This window comes from Stenella coeruleoalba (assembly GCF_951394435.1).
Source record: "Stenella coeruleoalba genome assembly, chromosome: 8".
NCBI classification, from domain to species: domain Eukaryota; kingdom Metazoa; phylum Chordata; class Mammalia; order Artiodactyla; family Delphinidae; genus Stenella; species Stenella coeruleoalba.
Genome location: NC_137154.1, coordinates 110051289 through 110064984, shown reverse-complemented (window position 1 = coordinate 110064984; position 13696 = coordinate 110051289). Strand labels below are relative to the sequence as shown.

Here is a 13696-nt window from a genome sequence, read left to right as displayed (position 1 = left end):
GCTTAGGGAAATTAAAATCAAAAAGACACAGCCACCCCAAAGTTTGGAACGGCTCTGTTTACAAGAACCTCGTTTACAGTACAAGTTCAACATCGCAGAAAGTGAAAAATGGATAAAGAAGTTGTGGTATTTACTTACAAAGCAATATCACTCAGCAATGAAATCTGTGTCATCAGGCCCTTAGCAGCAAAATGAGTGGATTCAGGTATGATGATTCTAACTGAAATAAGTCACACAGAAAAAGAAACATCATAAGATATCAGTAATACACGGAATGGAAACTTGGCTACACAGGAACTGAATTACAGAACAGAACAGGGTCTCAAATTTAGAAAACCAACTTATGCTTGCTTAAGGGTAAAGGTGAGTTGGGGTGCTGCATAAAACCAGAGATTGAAATGAGCACAGATAAAGTTCCTTAAGCCAAATATGGAATAGACAAGAGCTACTCCTTGCTCAACGAAATGGACTCAACACCGCATATTAAACGCCTAAGAATGTACCTGACTAGTAAGTATCTTAAAACCTATGGATTGCTATGTCTCCGAAAGAGAATCAAGCATGTGTACAGGGGCATAAACGCAGCAGTCATAGGATTGGAGAGGTTCGGTGAGCAAATGAAGACCCTTTGAAGTCATATTGCATGGTACCCATTACACGGGTCTTAACTCTCCAGGTTTAAGGTATTCTTCCTTCAGCTAAAACATGCATGTGGAACCCAAGTATGATCAACCATGTGAACGGGAGACGTGTTCAAATATGTCTCAGTTTTCCTCCCCTAGTACTCGGGTGCAACATTCCAGACGCTTTACTAACACTCTCCCCACTTGGAGAGTCAGTCCCTTTAACCTCCTGTTTGGCCCAGTTTGCAATTTCTGCGGAAGATGAACAGGAATAGCGAGAACCAATGAGAGGCTAGCTGGAGGTGTCTGGACGGGCAAATTTAACTCTCATTTCCCACCAGGAAGAGGAATTAACCAAAGGCTCAGCATGCCGGGCCGGAACCAGATTAGGGCCTGAAGCCATCCTGCGGTGTTGCGGCCAGGTCACAAGAAAGCGAGTTGAAGAAAGGAGCTCAGGGGCACTGTAATTCACAAACCTGCAGAGTTATAAATGACAGCTATCGTCCAAAAATAGACTGAAGTAAGGCTGCCAAGAGGACTTGAAAGCGGGGCAGAATTGCAGGAAACCGATTTCAGGAGGTAGACTGGAATTGCATTGAAAGCATAGGAAAAGAGGCAGAACGTCCACAATGATGCACTTGGCCAAAAAGGGCGTATGCGTTTTTTCCTGAATATATTCAGGAAAAAACGCATACGCCCTTTTTGGCCAACCAAGCAAGCTTGCAAAGGAAATCTGCACTACAATGAAGTCTCACTTCCCCCAGTCAAAAGGGCCATCTGAAAAAAGTGTAAAATCCAGAAAGGCAGGACAGGCCATGGAGAACTGGGAGCCTTGTTATGCTGATGGGCGGGATGTAAATTGCCAACAACCACTCCGGAGAAGTGCATGGTGTTTCCTGAAACATCTAAAAAACAAAGCAACAGAACCTAGGGCACTTCCACTTATGGTCCTATAGCTTAGGGAAATTAAAATCAAAAAGACACAGCCACCCCAAAGTTTGGAACGGCTCTGTTTACAAGAACCTCGTTTACAGTACAAGTTCAACATCGCAGAAAGTGAAAAATGGATAAAGAAGTTGTGGTATTTACTTACAAAGCAATATCACTCAGCAATGAAATCTGTGTCATCAGGCCCTTAGCAGCACAATGAGTGGATTCAGGTATGATGATTCTAACTGAAATAAGTCACACAGAAAAAGAAACATCATAAGTTATCAGTAATACACGGAATGTAAACTTGGCTACACAGGAACTGAATTACAGAACAGAACAGGGTCTCAAATTTAGAAAACTAACTTATTCTTGCTTAAGGGTAAAGGTGAGTTGGGGTGCTGCATAAAACCAGAGATTGCAATGAGCACAGATAAAGTTCCTTAAGCCAAATATGGAATAGACAAGAGCTACTCCTTGCTCAACGAAATGGACTCAACACCCCATATTAAACGCCTAAGAATGTTCCTGACTAGTAAGTATCTTAAAACCTATGGATTGCTATGTCTCCGAAAGAGAATCAAGCATGTGTACAGGGGCATAAACGCAGCAGTGATAGGATTGGAGAGGTTCGGTGAGCAAATGAAGACCCTTTGAAGTCATATTGCATGGTACCCATTCCACGGGTTTCAACTACCCAGGTTTAAGGTATTCTTCCTTCAGCTAAAACATGCATGTGGAACCTAGAGTATGATCAACCATGTGATCGGGAGACGTGTTCAAATATGTCTCAGTTTTCCTCCCCTAGTACTCGGGTGCAACATTCCAGACGCTTTACTAACACTCTCCCGACTTGGAGAGTCAGTCCCTTTAACCTCCTGTTTGGCCCAGTTTGCAATTTCTGCGGAAGATGAACAGGAATAGCGAGAACCAATGAGAGACTACATGGAGGTGTCTGGACAGGCAAATTTAACTCTCATTTCCCACCAGGAAGCGGCATTAACCAAAGGCTCAGCGTGCCGTGCCGGAACCAGATTAGGGCCTGAAGCCATCCTGCGGTGTTGCGGCCAGGTCACAAGAAAGCGAGTTGAAGAAAGGAGCTCAGGGGCACTGTAATTCACAAACCTGCAGAGTTATAAATGACAGCTATCGTCCAAAAATAGACTGAAGTAAGGCTGCCAAGAGGACTTGAAAGCGGGGCAGAATTGCAGGAAACCGATTTCAGGAGGTAGACGGGAATTGCATTGAAAGCATAGGAAAAGAGGCAGAACGTCCACAATGATGCACTTGGCCAAAAAGGGCGTATGCGTTTTTTCCTGAATATATTCAGGAAAAAACGCATACGCCCTTTTTGGCCAACCAAGCAAGCTTGCAAAGGAAATCTGCACTACAATGAAGTCTCACTTCCCCCCGGTCAAAAGGGCCATCTGAATAAAGTGTAAAATCCAGAAAGGCAACAGGCCATTGAGAATTGGGAGCCTTGTTATGCTGATGGGCGGGATGTAAATTGCCAACAGACACTTGGGAGAAGTGTATGGTGTTTCCTGAAACATCTAAAAAACAAAGCAACAGAGCCTAGGGCACTTCCACTTATGGTCCTATAGCTTAGGGAAATTAAAATCAAAAAGACACAGCCACCCCAAAGTTTGGAACGGCTCTGTTTACAAGAACCTCGTTTACAGTACAAGTTCAACATCGCAGAAAGTGAAAAATGGATAAAGAACATGTGGTACTTACGTACAATGCAGTATCAGTCAGCAATGAAATCTGTGTCATCAGGCCCTTAGCAGCACAATGAGTGGATTCAGGTAGGATGATTGTAACTGAAGTAAGTCACACAGAAAAAGAAACATCATAAGATATCAGTAATACACGGAATGTAAACTTGGCTACACAGGAACTGAATTACAGAACAGAACAGGGTCTCAAATTTAGAAAACCAACTTATTCTTGCTTAAGGGTAAAGGTGAGTTGGGGTGCTGCATAAAACCAGAGATTGAAATGAGCACAGATAAAGTTCCTTAAGCCAAATATGGAATAGACAAGAGCTACTCCTTGCTCAACGAAATGGACTCAACACCCAATATTAAACGCCTAAGAATGTAACTGACTAGTAAGTATCTTAAAACCTATGGATTGCTATGTCTCCGAAAGAGAATCAAGCATGTGTACAGGGGCATAAACGCAGCAGTGATAGGATTGGAGAGGTGCGGTGAGCAAATGAAGACCCTTTGAAGTCATATTGCATGGTACCCATTCCACGGGTTTCAACTACCCAGGTTTAAGGTATTCTTCCTTCAGCTAAAACATGCATGTGGAACCTAGAGTATGATCAACCATGTGATCGGGAGACGTGTTTAAATATGTCTCAGTTTTCCTCCCCTGGTACTCGGGTGCAACATTCCAGACGCTTTACTAACACTCTCCCTACTTGGAGAGTCAGTCCCTTTAACCTCCTGTTTGGCCCAGTTTGCAATTTCTGCGGAAGATGAACAGGAATAGTGAGAACCAATGAGAGGCTAGCTGGAGGTGTCTGGACGGGCAAATTTAACTCTCATTTCCCACCAGGAAGAGGAATTAACCAAAGGCTCAGCATGCCGGGCCGGAACCAGATTAGGGCCTGAAGCCATCCTGCGGTGTTGCGGCCAGGTCACAAGAAAGCGAGTTGAAGAAAGGAGCTCAGGGGCACTGTAATTCACAAACCTGCAGAGTTATAAATGACAGCTATCGTCCAAAAATAGACTGAAGTAAGGCTGCCAAGAGGACTTGAAAGCGGGGCAGAATTGCAGGAAACCGATTTCAGGAGGTAGACTGGAATTGCATTGAAAGCATAGGAAAAGAGGCAGAACGTCCACAATGATGCACTTGGCCAAAAAGGGCGTATGCGTTTTTTCCTGAATATATTCAGGAAAAAACGCATACGCCCTTTTTGGCCAACCAAGCAAGCTTGCAAAGGAAATCTGCACTACAATGAAGTCTCACTTCCCCCCGGTCAAAAGGGCCATCTGAAAAAAGTGTAAAATCCAGAAAGGCAGGACAGGCCATGGAGAACTGGGAGCCTTGTTATGCTGATGGGCGGGATGTAAATTGCCAACAACCACTCCGGAGAAGTGCATGGTGTTTCCTGAAACATCTAAAAAACAAAGCAACAGAGCCTAGGGCACTGCCACTTATGGTCCTATAGCTTAGGGAAATTAAAATCAAAAAGACACAGCCACCCCAAAGTTTGGAACGGCTCTGTTTACAAGAACCTCGTTTACAGTACAAGTTCAACATCGCAGAAAGTGAAAAATGGATAAAGAAGTTGTGGTATTTACTTACAAAGCAATATCACTCAGCAATGAAATCTGTGTCATCAGGCCCATAGCAGCACAATGAGTGGATTCAGGTATGATGATTCTAACTGAAATAAGTCACACAGAAAAAGAAACATCATAAGATATCAGTAATACACGGAATGTAAACTTGGCTACACAGGAACTGAATTACAGAACAGAACAGGGTCTCAAATTTAGAAAACCAACTTATGCTTGCTTAAGGGTAAAGGTGAGTTGGGGTGCTGCATAAAACCAGAGATTGAAATGAGCACAGATAAAGTTCCTTAAGCCAAATATGGAATAGACAAGAGCTACTCCTTGCTCAACGAAATGGACTCAACACCCCATATTAAACGCCTAAGAATGTACCTGACTAGTAAGTATCTTAAAACCTATGGATTGCTATGTCTCCGAAAGAGAATCAAGCATGTGTACAGGGGCATAAACGCAGCAGTGATAGGATTGGAGAGGTGCGGTGAGCAAATGAAGACCCTTTGAAGTCATATTGCATGGTACCCATTCCACGGGTTTCAACTACCCAGGTTTAAGGTATTCTTCCTTCAGCTAAAACATGCATGTGGAACCTAGAGTATGATCAACCATGTGATCGGGAGACGTGTTCAAATATGTCTCAGTTTTCCTCCCCTGGTACTCGGGTGCAACATTCCAGACGCTTTACTAACACTCTCCCTACTTGGAGAGTCAGTCCCTTTAACCTCCTGTTTGGCCCAGTTTGCAATTTCTGCGGAAGATGAACAGGAATAGCGAGAACCAATGAGAGGCTAGCTGGAGGTGTCTGGACGGGCAAATTTAACTCTCATTTCCCACCAGGAAGAGGAAATAACCAAAGGCTCAGCGTGCCGTACCGGAACCAGATTAGGGCCTGAAGCCATCCTGCGGTGTTGCGGCCAGCTCAAAAGAAAGCGAGTTGAAGAAAGGAGCTCAGGGGCACTGTAATGCACAAACCTGCAGAGTTATAAATGACAGCTATCGTCCAAAAATAGACTGAAGTAAGGCTGCCAAGAGGACTTGAAAGCGGGGCAGAATTGCAGGAAACCGATTTCAGGAGGTAGACTGGAATTGCATTGAAAGCATAGGAAAAGAGGCAGAACGTCCACAATGATGCACTTAGCCAAAAAGGGCGTATGCGTTTTTTCCTGAATATATTCAGGAAAAAACGCATACGCCCTTTTTGGCCAACCAAGCAAGCTTGCAAAGGAAATCTGCACTACAATGAAGTCTCACTTCCCCCCGGTCAAAAGGGCCATCTGAAAAAAGTGTAAAATCCAGAAAGGCAACAGGCCATTGAGAACTGGGAGCCTTGTTATGCTGATGGGCGGGATGTAAATTGCCAACAGACACTCGGGAGAAGTGTATGGTGTTTCCTGAAACATCTAAAAAACAAAGCAACAGAGCCTAGGGCACTGCCACTTATGGTCCTATAGCTTAGGGAAATTAAAATCAAAAAGACACAGCCACCCCAAAGTTTGGAACGGCTCTGTTTACAAGAACCTCGTTTACAGTACAAGTTCAACATCGCAGAAAGTGAAAAATGGATAAAGAAGTTGTGGTATTTACTTACAAAGCAATATCACTCAGCAATGAAATCTGTGTCATCAGGCCCTTAGCAGCACAATGAGTGGATTCAGGTATGATGATTCTAACTGAAATAAGTCACACAGAAAAAGAAACATCATAAGATATCAGTAATACACGGAATGGAAACTTGGCTACACAGGAACTGAATTACAGAACAGAACAGGGTCTCAAATTTAGAAAACCAACTTCTTCTTGCTTAAGGGTAAAGGTGAGTTGGGGTGCTGCATAAAACCAGAGATTGAAATGAGCACAGATAAAGTTCCTTAAGCCAAATATGGAATAGACAAGAGCTACTCCTTGCTCAACGAAATGGACTCAACACCCCATATTAAACGCCTAAGAATGTACCTGACTAGTAAGTATCTTAAAACCTATGGATTGCTATGTCTCTGAAAGAGAATCAAGCATGTGTACAGGGGCATAAACGCAGCAGTGATAGGATTGGAGAGGTTCGGTGAGCAAATGAAGACCCTTTGAAGTCATATTGCATGGTACCCATTCCACGGGTTTCAACTACCCAGGTTTAAGGTATTCTTCCTTCAGCTAAAACATGCATGTGGAACCTAGAGTATGATCAACCATGTGATCGGGAGACGTGTTCAAATATGTCTCAGTTTTCCTCCCCTAGTACTCGGGTGCAACATTCCAGACGCTTTACTAACACTCTCCGCACTTCGAGAGTCAGTCCCTTTAACCTCCTGTTTGGCCCAGTTTGCAATTTCTGCGGAAGATGAACAGGAATAGCGAGAACCAATGAGAGGCTAGCTGGAGGTGTCTGGACGGGCCAATTTAACTCTCATTTCCCACCAGGAAGAGGAATTAACCAAAGGCTCAGCATGCCGGTCCGGAACCAGATTAGGGCCTGAAGCCATCCTGCGGTGTTGCGGCCAGGTCACAAGAAAGCGAGTTGAAGAAAGGAGCTCAGGGGCACTGTAATTCACAAACCTGCAGAGTTATAAATGACAGCTATCGTCCAAAAATAGACTGAAGTAAGGCTGCCAAGAGGACTTGAAAGCGGGGCAGAATTGCAGGAAACCGATTTCAGGAGGTAGACTGGAATTGCATTGAAAGCATAGGAAAAGAGGCAGAACGTCCACAATGATGCACTTGGCCAAAAAGGGCGTATGCGTTTTTTCCTGAATATATTCAGGAAAAAACGCATACGCCCTTTTTGGCCAACCAAGCAAGCTTGCAAAGGAAATCTGCACTACAATGAAGTCTCACTTCCCCCCGGTCAAAAGGGCCATCTGAAAAAAGTGTAAAATCCAGAAAGGCAACAGGCCATTGAGAACTGGGAGCCTTGTTATGCTGATGGGCGGGATGTAAATTGCCAACAGACACTTGGGAGAAGTGTATGGTGTTTCCTGAAACATCTAAAAAACAAAGCAACAGAGCCTAGGGCACTTCCACTTATGGTCCTATAGCTTAGGGAAATTAAAATCAAAAAGACACAGCCACCCCAAAGTTTGGAACGGCTCTGTTTACAGGAACCTCGTTTACAGTACAAGTTCAACATCGCAGAAAGTGAAAAATGGATAAACAAGTTGTGGTATTTACTTACAAAGCAATATCACTCAGCAATGAAATCTGTGTCATCAGGCCCTTAGCAGCACAATGAGTGGATTCAGGTACGATGATTCTTACTGAAATAAGTCACACAGAAAAAGAAACATCATAAGATATCAGTAATACACGGAATGTAAACTTGGCTACACAGGAACTGAATTACAGAACAGAACAGGGTCTCAAATTTAGAAAACCAACTTATTCTTGCTTAAGGGTAAAGGTGAGTTGGGGTGCTGCATAAAACCAGAGATTGAAATGAGCACAGATAAAGTTCCTTAAGCCAAATATGGAATAGACAAGAGCTACTCCTTGCTCAACGAAATGGACTCAACACCCAATATTAAACGCCTAAGAATGTAACTGACTAGTAAGTATCTTAAAACCTATGGACTGCTATGTCTCCGAAAGAGAATCAAGCATGTGTACAGGGGCATAAACGCAGCAGTGATAGGATTGGAGAGGTGCGGTGAGCAAATGAAGACCCTTTGAAGTCATATTGCATGGTACCCATTCCACGGGTTTCAACTACCCAGGTTTAAGGTATTCTTCCTTCAGCTAAAACATGCATGTGGAACCTAGAGTATGATCAACCATGTGATCGGGAGACGTGTTTAAATATGTCTCAGTTTTCCTCCCCTGGTACTCGGGTGCAACATTCCAGACGCTTTACTAACACTCTCCCTACTTGGAGAGTCAGTCCCTTTAACCTCCTGTTTGGCCCAGTTTGCAATTTCTGCGGAAGATGAACAGGAATAGCGAGAACCAATGAGAGGCTAGCTGGAGGTGTCTGGACGGGCAAATTTAACTCTCATTTCCCACCAGGTAGAGGAATTAACCAAAGGCTCAGCATGCCGGGCCGGAACCAGATTAGGGCCTGAAGCCATCCTGCGGTGTTGCGGCCAGGTCACAAGAAAGCGAGTTGAAGAAAGGAGCTCAGGGGCACTGTAATTCACAAACCTGCAGAGTTATAAATGACAGCTATCGTCCAAAAATAGACTGAAGTAAGGCTGCCAAGAGGACTTGAAAGAGGGGCAGAATTGCAAGAAACCGATTTCAGGAGGTAGACTGGAATTGTATTGAAAGCATAGGAAAAGAGGCAGAACGTCCACAATGATGCACTTGGCCAAAAAGGGTGTATGCGTTTTCTCCTGAATATATTCAGGAAAAAACGCATACGCCCTTTTTGGCCAACCAAGCAAGCTTGCAAAGGAAATCTGCACTACAATGAAGTCTCACTTCCCCCCGGCCAAAAGGGCCATCTGAAAAAAGTGTAAAATCCAGAAAGGCAACAGGCCATTGAGAACTGGGAGCCTTGTTATGCTGATGGGCGGGATGTAAATTGCCAACAGACACTTGGGAGAAGTGTATGGTGTTTCCTGAAACATCTAAAAAACAAAGCAACAGAGCCTAGGGCACTTCCACTTATGGTCCTATAGCTTAGGGAAATTAAAATAAAAAAGACACAGCCACCCCAAAGTTTGGAACGGCTCTGTTTACAAGAACCTCGTTTACAGTACAAGTTCAACATCGCAGAAAGTGAAAAATGGATAAAGAAGTTGTGGTATTTACTTACAAAGCAATATCACTCAGCAATGAAATCTGTGTCATCAGGCCCATAGCAGCACAATGAGTGGATTCAGGTATGATGATTCTAACTGAAATAAGTCACACAGAAAAAGAAACATCATAAGATATCAGTAATACACGGAATGGAAACTTGGCTACACAGGAACTGAATTACAGAACAGAACAGGGTCTCAAATTTAGAAAACCAACTTATGCTTGCTTAAGGGTAAAGGTGAGTTGGGGTGCTGCATAAAACCAGAGATTGAAATGAGCACAGATAAAGTTCCTTAAGCCAAATATGGAATAGACAAGAGCTACTCCTTGCTCAACGAAATGGACTCAACACCCAATATTAAACGCCTAAGAATGTAACTGACTAGTAAGTATCTTAAAACCTATGGACTGCTATGTCTCCGAAAGAGAATCAAGCATGTGTACAGGGGCATAAACGCAGCAGTGATAGGATTGGAGAGGTGCGGTGAGCAAATGAAGACCCTTTGAAGTCATATTGCATGGTACCCATTCCACGGGTTTCAACTACCCAGGTTTAAGGTATTCTTCCTTCAGCTAAAACATGCATGTGGAACCTAGAGTATGATCAACCATGTGATCGGGAGACGTGTTTAAATATGTCTCAGTTTTCCTCCCCTGGTACTCGGGTGCAACATTCCAGACGCTTTACTAACACTCTCCCTACTTGGAGAGTCAGTCCCTTTAACCTCCTGTTTGGCCCAGTTTGCAATTTCTGCGGAAGATGAACAGGAATAGCGAGAACCAATGAGAGGCTAGCTGGAGGTGTCTGGACGGGCAAATTTAACTCTCATTTCCCACCAGGTAGAGGAATTAACCAAAGGCTCAGCATGCCGGGCCGGAACCAGATTAGGGCCTGAAGCCATCCTGCGGTGTTGCGGCCAGGTCACAAGAAAGCGAGTTGAAGAAAGGAGCTCAGGGGCACTGTAATTCACAAACCTGCAGAGTTATAAATGACAGCTATCGTCCAAAAATAGACTGAAGTAAGGCTGCCAAGAGGACTTGAAAGAGGGGCAGAATTGCAAGAAACCGATTTCAGGAGGTAGACTGGAATTGTATTGAAAGCATAGGAAAAGAGGCAGAACGTCCACAATGATGCACTTGGCCAAAAAGGGTGTATGCGTTTTCTCCTGAATATATTCAGGAAAAAACGCATACGCCCTTTTTGGCAAACCAAGCAAGCTTGCAAAGGAAATCTGCACTACAATGAAGTCTCACTTCCCCCCGGCCAAAAGGGCCATCTGAAAAAAGTGTAAAATCCAGAAAGGCAACAGGCCATTGAGAACTGGGAGCCTTGTTATGCTGATGGGCGGGATGTAAATTGCCAACAGACACTTGGGAGAAGTGTATGGTGTTTCCTGAAACATCTAAAAAACAAAGCAACAGAGCCTAGGGCACTTCCACTTATGGTCCTATAGCTTAGGGAAATTAAAATAAAAAAGACACAGCCACCCCAAAGTTTGGAACGGCTCTGTTTACAAGAACCTCGTTTACAGTACAAGTTCAACATCGCAGAAAGTGAAAAATGGATAAAGAAGTTGTGGTATTTACTTACAAAGCAATATCACTCAGCAATGAAATCTGTGTCATCAGGCCCATAGCAGCACAATGAGTGGATTCAGGTATGATGATTCTAACTGAAATAAGTCACACAGAAAAAGAAACATCATAAGATATCAGTAATACACGGAATGGAAACTTGGCTACACAGGAACTGAATTACAGAACAGAACAGGGTCTCAAATTTAGAAAACCAACTTATGCTTGCTTAAGGGTAAAGGTGAGTTGGGGTGCTGCATAAAACCAGAGATTGAAATGAGCACAGATAAAGTTCCTTAAGCCAAATATGGAATAGACAAGAGCTACTCCTTGCTCAACGAAATGGACTCAACACCCCATATTAAACGCCTAAGAATGTACCTGACTAGTAAGTATCTTAAAACCTATGGATTGCTATGTCTCCGAAAGAGAATCAAGCATGTGTACAGGGGCATAAACGCAGCAGTGATAGGATTGGAGAGGTGCGGTGAGCAAATGAAGACCCTTTGAAGTCATATTGCATGGTACCCATTCCACGGGTTTCAACTACCCAGGTTTAAGGTATTCTTCCTTCAGCTAAAACATGCATGTGGAACCTAGAGTATGATCAACCATGTGATCGGGAGATGTGTTCAAATATGTCTCAGTTTTCCTCCCCTGGTACTCGGGTGCAACATTCCAGACGCTTTACTAACACTCTCCCCACTTGGAGAGTCAGTCCCTTTAACCTCCTGTTTGGCCCAGTTTGCAATTTCTGTGGAAGATGAACAGGAATAGCGAGAACCAATGAGAGGCTAGCTGGAGATGTCTGGACGGGCAAATTTAACTCTCATTTCCCACCAGGAAGAGGAATTAACCAAAGGCTCAGCATGCCGGGCCGGAACCAGATTAGGGCCTGAAGCCATCCTGCGGTGTTGCGGCCAGGTCACAAGAAAGCGAGTTGAAGAAAGGAGCTCAGGGGCACTGTAATGCACAAACCTGCAGAGTTATAAATGACAGCTATCGTCCAAAAATAGACTGAAGTAAGGCTGCCAAGAGGACTTGAAAGCGGGGCAGAATTGCAGGAAACCGATTTCAGGAGGTAGACTGGAATTGCATTGAAAGCATAGGAAAAGAGGCAGAACGTCCACAATGATGCACTTGGCCAAAAAGGGCGTATGCATTTTTTCCTGAATATATTCAGGAAAAAACGCATACGCCCTTTTTGGCCAACCAAGCAAGCTTGCAAAGGAAATCTGCACTACAATGAAGTCTCACTTCCCCCCGGTCAAAAGGGCCATCTGAAAAAAGTGTAAAATCCAGAAAGGCAGGACAGGCCATGGAGAACTGGGAGCCTTGTTATGCTGATGGGCGGGATGTAAATTGCCAACAGACACTCGGGAGAAGTGTATGGTGTTTCCTGAAACATCTAAAAAACAAAGCAACAGAGCCTAGGGCACTTCCACTTATGGTCCTATAGCTTAGGGAAATTAAAATCAAAAAGACACAGCCACCCCAAAGTTTGGAACGGCTCTGTTTACAAGAACCTCGTTTACAGTACAAGTTCAACATCGCAGAAAGTGAAAAATGGAGAAAGAAGTTGTGGTATTTACTTACAAAGCAATATCACTCAGCAATGAAATCTGTGTCATCAGGCCCTTAGCAGCACAATGAGTGGATTCAGGTATGATGATTCTAACTGAAATAAGTCACACAGAAAAAGAAACATCATAAGATATCAGTAATACACGGAATGTAAACTTGGCTACACAGGAACTGAATTACAGAACAGAACAGGGTCTCAAATTTAGAAAACCACCTTATTCTTGCTTAAGGGTAAAGGTGAGTTGGGGTGCTGCATAAAACCAGAGATTGAAATGAGCACAGATAAAGTTCCTTAAGCCAAATATGGAATAGACAAGAGCTACTCCTTGCTCAACGAAATGGACTCAACACTGCATATTAAACGCCTAAGAATGTACCTGACTAGTAAGTATCTTAAAACCTATGGATTGCTATGTCTCCGAAAGAGAATCAAGCATGTGTACAGGGGCATAAACGCAGCAGTGATAGGATTGGAGAGGTTCGGTGAGCAAATGAAGACCCTTTGAAGTCATATTGCATGGTACCCATTCCACGGGTTTCAACTACCCAGGTTTAAGGTATTCTTCCTTCAGCTAAAACATGCATGTGGAACCTAGAGTATGATCAACCATGTGATCGGGAGACGTGTTCAAATATGTCTCAGTTTTCCTCCCCTGGTACTCGGGTGCAACATTCCAGACGCTTTACTAACACTCTCCCCACTTGGAGAGTCAGTCCCTTTAACCTCCTGTTTGGCCCAGTTTGCAATTTCTGCGGAAGATGAACAGGAATAGCGAGAACCAATGAGAGGCTAGCTGGAGGTGTCTGGACGGGCAAATTTAACTCTCATTTCCCACCAGGAAGAGGAATTAACCAAAGGCTCAGCATTCCGTGCCGGAACCAGATTAGGGCCTGAAGCCATCCTGCGGTGTTGCGGCCAGGTCACAAGAAAGCGAGTTGAAG

At 43.8% G+C, this 13696-nt stretch overlaps 1 long non-coding RNA gene across 4 annotated transcripts in view; it reads right to left on the bottom strand.

Moving 5' to 3' along the window:
• LOC307190093 overlaps positions 1-13696 on the bottom strand; it is a 1314632-nt gene that overhangs the window by 115176 nt on the left and 1185760 nt on the right. Inside the window, exon 5 of one of the 4 annotated variants that reach the window (XR_013829378.1) lies at positions 158-220. The exons of the other annotated variants lie outside the window; for them this stretch is intronic. This is a non-coding gene — a long non-coding RNA (uncharacterized lncRNA). Of the gene's footprint in view, positions 1-157; positions 221-13696 lie in introns of those variants that run through there. 4 annotated transcript variants of the gene reach the window in all.